We start from the raw sequence: 12,143 nt of genomic DNA, 5'->3' as shown, positions 1-12,143 counted from the left end.
TTCAGTACTTACTCTGACGCAATAAATTCTCTCCATTCTTGGAAATCCTTCTCTGCAAATATCTTAGGTATTATTTCATAAATGAAAGAAAACAGTCAAGGCTGCTACCATCAGCTTTGGAGGAAACAATCTAATTTCAAAGATATTTATCTATTGCAAGTTGGCAACAATGGGTCCAGTTACTAAAGAAGGTGGGAAAATGGCTGTGCGTTTCAGTAATGGTCCCCAGACACTTCCCTTCGAGAACACAGTTAACAAAATGCATAGAAGCAGGCATTAAAGACAAATGCAATTAAATAGGCAAGAGCTATGTTGAACACACGGCCCGATTCTGGCTTCTAGAAGAGCTGGAGGGGAACACTGACGTGAACGCTTTTGGTAGGCTACTTGGGTTGAGAGCAAGAACGGATCTCCCCAGTTCAAACTACACAAGTTGATGTCTCTGGCCAGCCTTTGCAAAGTTAGCCTATTTATCAAGCAAAAACTGTTCCAACCCAGAAGCCCAAGTGCTAATACCAGGGCAAATAGGACATTTTTGCTTGATCAAAAGTGTCTTCCCTGAGTCAGAAAAAAAACGATGCCCTTGGCTGGAGCTTAAAACTGGGGGTGCGGTGGGGTGGGGGCAGGGGCCCTGTGCAGTGTGCTAGTTTACCAGGAGGAAGAAGGTTCGGGAAAACGAACCAAGTCCTGCTTCAGGCTCTGTGCACCTGAGGAGGCAGCCAGGAAACATGAAGTTCTGGTTTCTCCTTGATTTTATCCACAGTGTTCTTCTAAACTGATTTCTTCGAAACCCAAATCAGGACCACCTAATTCCATTGTGGGTCAAATACAAATGCATATTTCTGTGGTTTAAGGGTTCCAACAGCTAAAGCTTAAAAGGCATATTCCTAAGACCATTACAGACCCACAGAGCTCAAGACTCAGATGGAGTATCACCCATTCCTGATGCTCAAATGTGCACAGAGTTGATTTGGAATTCAGAAACGCTCCAAATAAACACTTCTGTGCCAAGACTTTGCAGTTCTTTCACCCCGTCAGTCATCCATTTATTCATCCAGTCAAGCTGCCTGTGTCATACTGATTCATCCTTCCTCTTTTTCCTTATACTAAGCAAGTATGAGAGAGTCGTAGAGAAGGTATAAGAAAAGAGACAAACTTTTCATTTTGTACTGCAGCGAAGTTAAGGCTCAGTAAAGCCCTGTTACCTCTATAACCTTGGTGCATCCAAAAGGTACCGTTGTAATAACGCTTTTTTTTTAATGGTTAAGAAGCCTATGGTGGTTCATGAAATTCATTTCATAGTCATATAAGAAATTGCTTTTTATGAGAGAGGATCTCTGCTGAGTTTCCCTTGGGCACTGGAAGTTAGAGGCCGAGAGGGTCTCTGCTTTCCATCAAAGTGTTTTCCAACTCTCAAAGCATTTGTCAATATACTCAGAAGAATCAGAACGAAATGAGCCCAAGGCTTGCTATTCGGTACGCGACAGACGCGGAGTTGTACTCAGACGCTCACTACAAAGCTCTGAAGTTGTAATCAGGAGCCCTGGGTTCCAGTCCCAGCTCGGGGAGGTCACTGGTTACACTGCCTGTAATTTGGAACCTGCTCATCACCCTGTCTTTCCCCTGCTTGACGACCTCTGCTTGTGTATATCGCTGGATGGGAAGTGGAGAGCACCAGGCTCCAGGGGCGGCCACGGCAGCCACTGCACCTTCACACCCAGTGGGCCATGGCAGACACTGCAGCCTGAGGCCATGGTCACCCTGACGGCAGGCCCAGCTTACTGCTGAATCACGATCATGGTCAACTAGAAGCCCCCTGTTTTGTTCTCAAACCCCGGTTCCTCCATCCTATTCTTGGGCAGATGGATGCAGGACCCAAATATAGGACCTTTTGCCACTTGTCCGTGTTCAATCTCGCATGTCAATCTTGAGCTCGTCAAGATCTCTTTGGATTCTAACTTCCCGCTACAGAGAATTCATCACCCTCTGGCACTATGTCAGGGCCAAACCTGGTAAGAGCAATGAGAAAAAGTGAAGCAGGCCAGGAGGCACTTGCCTTGAGACTTCCCTCTCTAAGGGGGGGACACGAATTCATGATCCACGGCCTTTGGATTCATTCCTTTCATTGGTTACACAATCACATAACTGGGCTGTAAATGAGGATTTCACAACCGCCGCTGCCAAATGCTTTGCTGAGGTCCAAAAACACTTGCCTGCTTTTCTCTGCCCTACCTGTCCAGGGGGCTCCTCCAACAGAAAAGAAGATTCTAACCTGACGCACTGCTCCCGTGAGCCAGCGGCGGCTCTGAGGGAGACCTGCTCCTTCTGCTTTCGTTTCAGACCCGCTTTTGGCTGGCTTCTTGTCTAACTATCCACTCCCTCGTGATTGCTCTAGGAGCATGTTCTACAGTTTTCCTGGGGAGCCACATCAAGCTAACTAGAACCACATAAGCTATCCAGTTTAAGGAATTTCTTTTCTGGAAATTCGGAAGTAGCTGCCCATCTGGTGGTTTATGGTTCTTTTTGGCAGTTCTGCATGATTCCAGAATGCTCTCCCTCCCTCTGTGCCCAGGCCTGTCATTCACCCCGGCCCTCAGTGAGCAGGCAGCCTCCCAAACCCCTTCATCCATCACCATCTTCTAGTCTAGCTGAACCATCTCACCAGCTGATCTATCACTGCCAGGTTGAAGGGCATTCTCTTCTACAAAGAAGCCTGAAGTTTTTCTCCCAAGAGCCTGGGTTCTCCTTCTGTGGGAATGAGTCTCTTCACCAGCCCGGGACTCCCTGGGTATGGGGTCTCTTTACCTTCTACTCTGTCTCAGGTCACACTCCCCCTGTGCTCCACCTCTGACTCAGATGCATCTCGGCTGCTTCTGTCTGATGCTGCTGCCTCTCCAGATGGTCTGGAGCTTTGAGCTTACAACTGGTTGTTTCTTGCTCACGGAACAGGGTTTCTTCTCGTCTTCCCTGTCTCATGCCTCTCTTCACTTTCCTGACTTTATCTTCTGTCTTCAGGACAGTGTTCTTGGGTAACCAGGGGAGGGGAGAGCCACACCTCCATAACGAACTCCGAAGTGGTCAGCGCAGCCTTATGATGACTTGCCCTGGGCTCAAAGCCGCCCAGTGAGTGTCAATCGCTGCATTTCCAAAACAGGAAGCACGTGATGCTTACACAGAAGGGAGGGAATCTGAGAAATACTGTGCAAGAGAAGCCAAGCGGGAGCAAGGGAACAAAAAGACATCTCAGATGATTTCTCAAAATCCCTGAATAAGTAGGAGAGGTGATCTGATCATCTGCAGTAACTAGAAAGAAGATGTGGTCTATATATACACTGGAATATTACTCAGCCATAAAAAAGAATGAAATAATGCCATTCACAGCAACATGGATGGACCTAGAGATGACCATACTAAGTGAAGCAAGTCAGACAGAGAAAGACAAATATCAGATGATATCACTTATATGTGGAATCTAAAATATGACACAAATAAACTTATCTATGAAACAGAAACAGACTCACAGACATAGAAAACAAACATGGTTACCAAAGGGGAAAGGTGGTGGGAGGGATAAATTAGGAGTCTGGGATTAACATACACACTACTATATATAAAATAGATAAACAACAAGGACCTACTGTATAACACAGGGAATTCTACTCAGTATATTGTAATAACGTGTAATGGAAAAGAATATGAAAAAGAATATATATATATATATATATATATGTATGTATGTATAACAGTCACTTTGCTATACACCAGAAACTAAAACAACATTGTGAATTAACTATACTTCAACAAAAGAATTTAAAAAGAAAGAAAGATAGGGACCAGCAACTGCATACCTCAAAAATTCCAAAGTTGGGTTTGTGATGCCTGAGGTAGCGAAAGGAGTATAGCAATTGGAATAAAATGAATAGTATTCAGTTCGAATAAAAACAAACTTGTCAGGCTATTTATGAGAGACAGAGAGATCAAATTAGTGGTGGAGGTTGTCACAGCTCCATATGGACCGGAGGCAAAGCCCATCCACCCAGGCCGCATCCACTGGGCTGGGCTCTAGTTGCCAACAAGATGCACAGGTGGACCAGGGGAGGGACTGGCCACAGGACACAAAGGGCTGCAGAATGGCAGGGAGCTGGCTGAGAAGGACAGGCCACCTTGAGGGATGCAGGAAGGGGAGAGGCTGAGTCTGGAGGTGGCCCTGCGAGGCGGGGAGCGGGTCCCTGTCCTGGGGGATGGTTGAGTCAGCCAGAGGCTGGAAGGGGCAGGGCACCAGCTGAGGGCACAGTGTTAGGACAGGGGAGAGCTTCACACGCTGGTCCCCAGTGAATAACAGGATTTTCTTTCCTTCACAGTCAGGATTGTTCTGAGGTGTTCTGATGTCGGGTCATGGGCCTCAGGGTCGCACAAAATAGCATCCCAGGGCTGCTGATTTGCTAATTCCTCCTCCTTATGAGTGACTATATTTCCTTCTATGAAAATCGGTATGACCACATTAACACGGTATTAGCTTTCGAACATTCTGTGTGGTCATTTTCAATCCTTGACTTTTAATATGGTTCTAGATCTTATTTTTTTTTTTTTTTTTTTTTTTTTTTTGCAGTACGCGGGCCTCTCACTGTTGTGGCCTCTCCCCGTTGCGGAGCACAGGCTCCAGACGCGCAGGCTCAACGGCCATGGCTCACGGGCCCAGCTGCTCCGCGGCATGTGAGATCTTCCCAGACCGGGGCACGAACCCGTGTCCCCTGCATCGGCAGGCGGACTCTCAACCACTGCACCACCAGGGAAGCCCTGTTTTTGTTTTTTTAATTGATTAACTTTATTTATTTATTTTTGGCTGCGTAGGGTCTTCGTTGCTGCGCACAGGCTTTCTCTAGCTGTGGCAAGCGGGGGCTACTCTTCCTTGCGGTGCGTGGGCTTCTCCTTGCGGTGGCTTCTCTTGTTGCGCAGCACGGGCTCCAGGCGCACAGGCTTCAGTAGTTGTGGTACATGGGCTCAGTAGCTGTGGCTCGTGGGCTCTAGAGCGCAGGCTCAGTAGTTGTGCCGCATGGGCTTAGTTGCTCTGCGGCATGTGGGATCTTCCTGGACCAGGGCTCGAACCTGTGTCCCCTGCATTGCCAGGTGGATTCTTTTTTTTTTTTTTTTTTGGTACGCGGGCCTCTCACTGTTGTGGCCTCTCCCATTGTGGAGCACAGGCTCTGGACGCGCAGGCTCAGCCGCCATGGCTCACGGGCCCAGCTGCTCCGCAGCATGTGGGATCTTCCCGGACTGGGGCACGAACCCGTATCCCCCGCATTGGCAGGTGGACTCTCAACCACTGCACTACCAGGGAAGCCCGGCAGGTGGATTTTTAACCACTGTGCCACCAGGGAAGCCCGATCATATGGTTTTAATGACTACATTTTGATTCCCTAAATCTGACTCGAAATAATGTGACGTGCAAAGCAAACAGGCCAGTCATACAAAGTGGACTCAGTTCACTTGTGGCCCGCCTGCTTCTCCCGTCAGGAAGTGCAGTTTCTGCTCCCAGAGCTCTGACAGCTTGTGACAGCTGGCTTCCTGGGACCCAGGAAAGAAGGAAATGGGCCAGAGAGAGCCACCTTGGCAGCAAAGGGTCCCACTGGGCAGGTCTGTAGGGCAAGCTTGAGATCAGGGCAGTGTGGGAAGTGGTGACAGCCTCCCAGACACAGTGACAAACTGCCTCTGGGCAGCCTCTGGTCCAACTTGTTGCTCACGATGCCACAGCGGCCTTGGCTAGAGCCTCCCCACCTGGCTTGGAGGCCAAACCCAAGAGGCACCGTGCACACCAAAGGCTTAAATGGCCTTGCAGCTGGCAAGACTGCTCCTTGGTACAGGCAGTGGTGGTAACCAGGTCGCCCGGCATGGCAACGGTCTCCCACTCTCTGCAAAACCTGGTGCCCCAGCTTGGAACCCAGAGTGACGGTGGAGGGTAGTCAGTGCTAATACACGTTTGGGTGGGGAGCTGGTGTGATCAGGGCTGGCGTCTCAGAGCCTCATCGTGATTCTGTGAAGCAAACAGGGCTGGGCTTCCTTCCCCGGAGGACGTGTTTGGGCTGAGAAAGGGGAATGGGGCACTGGCCAGGCCTGGTGACACCCAGCTAGCACCTGGCTGTCTCAGAGCTCCTTCCAGGGTGAAGGTACTCACCCTTAGTAGGGAGGACCTAGGGCTGGACCCTGGCCTGGGCCTTCCTTGAACGTGGTGACTTCAGATTCTGTCCCATCCTGAGAGTGTAGTAGCCGAGCAGTTAAAGCATGGACTCTGGCGCCCAACGGCCTGGGTTTGAATCTCAGCTCTGCTGCTCATTAGCTGTGTGGCTTTGGGGAAATTACTCAACCTCTCTGTGCATCTGTTTCCTTATCAGTAAAAGAGATGATAGTAATAGCATATGCCCGGTAAGGTTGTGGTGAAGATCAAAGGCACGGTATCTGTAATGTGCTTTAAACAGTCGCTGACGTGTGGTAAGCCCCACCAAACATTAGCTAGTAGCACTGTCTTCCTCTAGACCCCCCTCCAGGTCCTGGCAGAGGGGAACCTGGCCACAGTGGCCATAGCTGTTGGGTGGGGTGAAATGTTGTCATGGCGCAGACAGCCACATTGACTCTTTTTCTGTCCAGTCTCTTCTGACTAGAATACCAGCCCATGCTATCTGCCAGTCCCTAGAAGAGAGCCCGGCATGGGGCAGGTACACAGTGACCAGTGATGAGCAGGGGCCGGGAATCCCCCCTTGCAGCAGATGACCCTGAAAAGGGTCTCAACATTCAAAAATTACTCGGCTGCAAACACTTTTGGGTGACAGAGAGCAAAAGAGACCAATGTAGGCTGTAGACATTCTACTGGGACAGGACTACGAGCCGGCCTAGGAGTCAGGAGGCCGGGCTTTGAAACGTTTTGCTGCTCCCTCGCTGTGGGGCTTCGGCAGTCCCTGGCCCTTTTTGGGCCTCAGTGTCGTCTCTGGATGACAAACAATGTAAGGTGGGCCCCTGCTCTGCGCCCTCCAGGAAGTTCCTTTCCCATCAGGGCCCAGAACACACAGGGCACTAGGCAAACAAGAGGGGAAGGGACACACCCAGTTCCGAGGCTCAGGCTCACTCCTGTCAAGTTCAAGGTCAGGCTCAATTTCTGACAGCCACATCCACGCACCATTTCTATGTCAACTCTAGCAGCCAATTTCTCTGGCTTACTTTATAAAATGCTCATTTCCCTTCCCCCCGATTCCTAAATGTAAAACTTACACTTAAAAAAGACATTTTGGAAAACGGGTACACCTTCCCTTTTGGAGCACCCCATAGCATCCCCACAAGAGAGGCTGCCTGGTCTTTGCCAGGACGGGAGGGAGCTGACGACTCTATCACCCTCCTCCTCTGCCGGATTCTACGGCTCCATAGTTTTAAGTTCTCTTTCTTCCAATCCCCATCGTATTTCCTTTCTCCATCATGTGTTAGCACATTTCACAAGTGGAGAGCAGCATATACAAGTGGCTTATAGACCGTGGCAAGCTAGCAGAGAAGCATCTGAAAACAGCTCATGCTGCGCTGCCATTCGCAGACATAAACATCCACTTACGAGTTCCGAAAACACCGTCTAAGCCAACATTTGGACTCAAGAAACGCTAACAGGGCTGCATAATCAGCCAAGTCACTTTTCTGCTGTGTGCCTTTACAAAACTCTCTGGGAAGGACGCACTGGAATCTTACAGATAAGAGTTGACCAGTACCTGGAAATACTGGATTGTAAGTTTAAAAAAAAATTGCACTCTGCAGATAAAGAGAACAGAGATTTCTTTTTTCCTCATCTGAGAACAGATCCTTTTACAGAATTGCTGAAATGGAAGTAATTATCAAGAACTGAGAACATTCGTTGAGAAAAACCTGTTCTTTCCTTGATCTAAAACTGTGTAGATGGAAGAAGCAATAGACTGAAAATGAAATTAGCTTGGACCACAAGAAACATTTAGTTTTCTCCCCCCAAACCCAGCTGATGTTTTACGGTTTTCCCAGACACAGTAGAGGTTGTCCCACCATCACTGTGATAAGAGTGGCCTCCCATCGCCCCCCCCCCCCCACCAAGCGGTGTGCGGGTAAATGTTGAACAAGCAGCTTTCCAGGGGAAAAAAAGCTCTGATTAAAAGCTCTGTCACACATATATACACTAATATGTATAAAATAGATAACTAGTAAGAATCTGCTGTATAGCACAGGGAACTCCACTTCGCTGTACATAGAAACTAACACAACATTGTAAAACAAGGATACCCCAATTTAAAAAAAAAAACAAAGAAAAACCAGAGCTCTGTCACAGCACTTGATGACTTCTATTGAAACTATTCTCATATTCTTACTGTGGCTGATTTCGAGCTACCAACATGATATCAACCAGCTGGTAAATTTCCTGAAAACAATTGGCTTTGGGGAGCCAGTAGGAGCCAACTCCACTGCACCACTGCTCCCTCCGCTGTCTGTGTATCCTATGCGTTCTATTCTGGGATCATGGAGACAGCAGACATAAATCACCAAAGAATAAGGCAGATTGCTATAATGGTCCACACGTGCTGCCTTTTGGTTGATAAATTCTTTCCATAAAAATAATTATTATAGCTGACCTTTATGAAGGACCAATGCAGTGCCAGGACGTTTGACAAGTATTATCTCATTTAATTCTTGTGTCAACACTAGGAGATAGGTCCTGTTATCATCCCTGTTTTGCAGAGGAGAAGACTGATGTTCAGAGAGGTTCAGCAATCCACCCAAAGTCACACAGCTCATAAGTGGGGGAGCTAGGACTGGAATCTAAGTTCCCTGCTTGTGCTTTGGCAGTTAAGAGGAAAGGGCAGTACAAGAGAAAGGTGTAAGGTCGACAGTTTCACTCAGCTGAGGAATCAGGGGAAAAAAAATCCCACCTAATTAAAGAGGTTTCAGTGTTGCCTTAGCAGGGGACTCTTAACCTAGGGCTCATGAACAGAATCCAGCAAGTCTCTAACTCGAATGAGGAAAAAAATTACATTTCTATTTTCATTAACCTCTAACAGAAATTTAGCATTTCCTTCCATTATGAATGCTGGCAACAAACCACAGTAATATTTACAGAACCTGTGACTGTGTCGCCAAGAGAAATCACAGATATTTTTATTTCACATTACAGTCATAGCAGGGATCTCCAAATATCACAATTTGAAGTCACAGTAATTATGAGACCTACTGCTAGATCTTATTTACTGTGTTAAGAAACACGTCTATAAATGTCACAAATTTGTTTTGTTAATAACTATTTTGATACTATTTTGACCTGACTGCTATCCTTTGTGACAGCATTGTTTTCTTTCGTGCATTTAAAAACATTTATTTATTTATTTTTGACAAAGGTCCATAAGTTTCACCGGAAAGCCAAGGGCAACCGTAGCACAAAAAGAGTTAAGAATCCCAGCCTTTGAGAGGAATTTCAGCAGCACCCAGTACTAAGCATCTTCCCTTCCAGGTTTGAGAACCAGCTTGGCCCCAGTGAGCTCAGAAACCACCCATCACAATTCCTGTAAGGATCCTATGACCTACAGCCCTCCATGCCCCATGCCCAGGTATAATGAGCCTTTTGATGGCTAGTTAGAGGTTCTCCTGAGAGCTCCATGTCTGGTTTCCAGAAACAGGCCTACTTGTTTATTTAGAATGGCTGGGCCCATTCGGACACAGGCTGTGCCCATGGCCTGGGATCATCGACGGGCACTCCAACATTCTTCCCGAGTGAGACAGCTTGGGATCATGAGTCAGTCCTTCCTGGGAAATAGCTGAGAAGCAGCTTTCCGAGATGAAAAGGAGTGGAGAGGGCGCTGAGGGAGAGGCAGGGGAGAGGCTGAGGCAAGCCCTGCTCCTCTGCCTGCATCCCCTTGGTGGGGGCCCAAACCCAGCCAATGTCGGCCACAGAGAAATTCTAGAACGAGTGTGTTACTATTTTAGTGGAAAAATATGAACAGGGTGGGTCATCCCGGCAATAATGGGACACAGCTCCTCTTGGCTGAGGATCAAGGGATCCCATCGGCACCCAGAGGACCCCGGGGCACCTGTATTTTAACAGACTAAGGAAGCAAAGCTGCAGTTTGGGATTTTTGGAGCAGTTCAGTTTGGGCGGCGCTTGTTTTTGCTCATTTTTCCCCAGGCTCTGCGAGGTAATGGAGGTCCGAGGGCAGCGTGCCTTTCCTTCCTGACTTGCATGTTTGGATTTCATCTTGCTGGAAAAGGAGGTCCTTGCACGAATTCTTTTTCTTCTGAACAGCTCTGCCACTCCCTGGCCATGTGACAGGGATCAAAGACTTGACCCTTTCCGTGCCTCAGCGCCCTCCTTTGTAAATGGCAATAATAATAGAATCTACCCATCAGGTGCTCTTTTAAAGCCACCCTAGGAGCAGGTCTGCTCCAGAGGATCAACTGCTGTCATTGCTCTTCTTAGCATGATGGGAAAGGCACCCAGCACACATGCTTGGCTAAAGGGCAGGCCCAGTACATGTTCAGACCTTTCTCTTCCTCCTCATCCCATCACTTTCAACCCGAGGGTGGCCAGAGGAGACGGTACTGCGCCAGGGTGGGAAAGACTCCGGTAGGTGCTGGTCGTGTAAATTTCAGAGATGCAGAGATGCGAGCTTTGATATGAAATGTCTGCAACACACTCCTTTCTGCAAGTCAAGGGCTAGGATGGGGCCCTGGAACTGGACTCAAGTTCTACTCCTTGGAGTCAAGTACCGAATGCAACCCCTGAGAGCCACAGAGCAATGCCTGGCACAAAGGTCTCTGTCCCTCCGGAAGGGGACTTCTAGGAGAAGGCGTGGGGTCACCCAAGCCCCCTTTCCACCTTGCCTCTCTCCAGTCAGCCTTTAAAGAGATAACAGGAAAAAGAAGGGTTTACAAAACAGTCAACGCTCCAAGGGTGGAAAACAGGTAACGGCACAACTGCCCTCTTTCTAAGGAACTCATTCCAAGTTAGAGGGCAAGTGTATGCCGCCCCGTTGCAACGGGTTCCCAAAAGCAGGCAATAACATGGCCATACAGATGGGCTCCAGGGCCTAGAAGTGGGCGCCCAGAAAAACTGTCCATTCATTCTCCAGAAACTTTCCGTTTCTTCAGCAGGCAGCTAGAGCAAGGCTCTGAGCACTTCGTGGGCCCCTCCATTCCCGAAACCTCTGACTCCCTCATCCAGTTTTCCCTTTGCCACTTGCCCCTCCTTCCCATCTTGTTTCATAATATAGACCAAAGGTTATTTCTGGATCAAGCCCAATGTCTAATTTGCTGCAGAACCTGTGAAAAGCCACGGACTTCTGCCAACCCCACAGAAAGCCATGGATTTAAAAAATCACACCAGCATGGAATGTGGTATGGTACAACTACTTCAAAAAAACCTGGGAATGTCCTCAAAAGTTAAGAAATACACCTTATGACCCAAGCATCCTACTGCTGGGTATTTAACCTAAGAGAAACGAAAGAGTATGTCCATGCAAACACTTGTATGCTTATGTTGACAGCCACTGTATTGATGGTCGCCCCAAACTGGAAAAAACCCAAATACCCATCAACAGGTGAATGGATAAATAAACCGTGGCACAATCCATACAACAGAATAATCCTCAGCAAAAAAAAAAAAAAAAAAAAAAAAAAAAAAAAGAATGAACAGTGGATACACACAACATCACAACATGAGTTAGATCTCAGCCATTAAGCTGAATGAAAGACGCCAGACCCCAAAAAAGAATCCCTATTCTCTGATTCCATTTATACAAAACTCCAGAAAATGCAGCCTACTCAGGATTGACAGAAAACAGATCACTGGTTGCCTGGAGGTGGTGGAGAGGCGCAAGAGGGAGGGCTTACCAACGGGCATAAGGAAACCGTGGGAGGTGATGAGTATCTTCATTATCGACTGTGGTGATGTATACATGTGACAGAACTAATCCAATGGTGCTTCAAATATGTATAGTAATTGTCTGTCAATTACACCTCAACAAAGCACTGACACCATCCCACCGGCAGCTCAATTTCCAGAGCCTCAGAGTATGGGAGTGTGCGCGATGTCTGGCCTTTCATAGGGTGTGTCAATGCACTTTGCTCAGCCTGTGCTTCCCCAGCTTTCTGGGTGAGTC

This window comes from Hyperoodon ampullatus (assembly GCF_949752795.1).
Source record: "Hyperoodon ampullatus genome assembly, chromosome: X".
Lineage (NCBI taxonomy): Eukaryota > Metazoa > Chordata > Mammalia > Artiodactyla > Ziphiidae > Hyperoodon > Hyperoodon ampullatus.
This window is presented reverse-complemented; position numbering follows the sequence as displayed.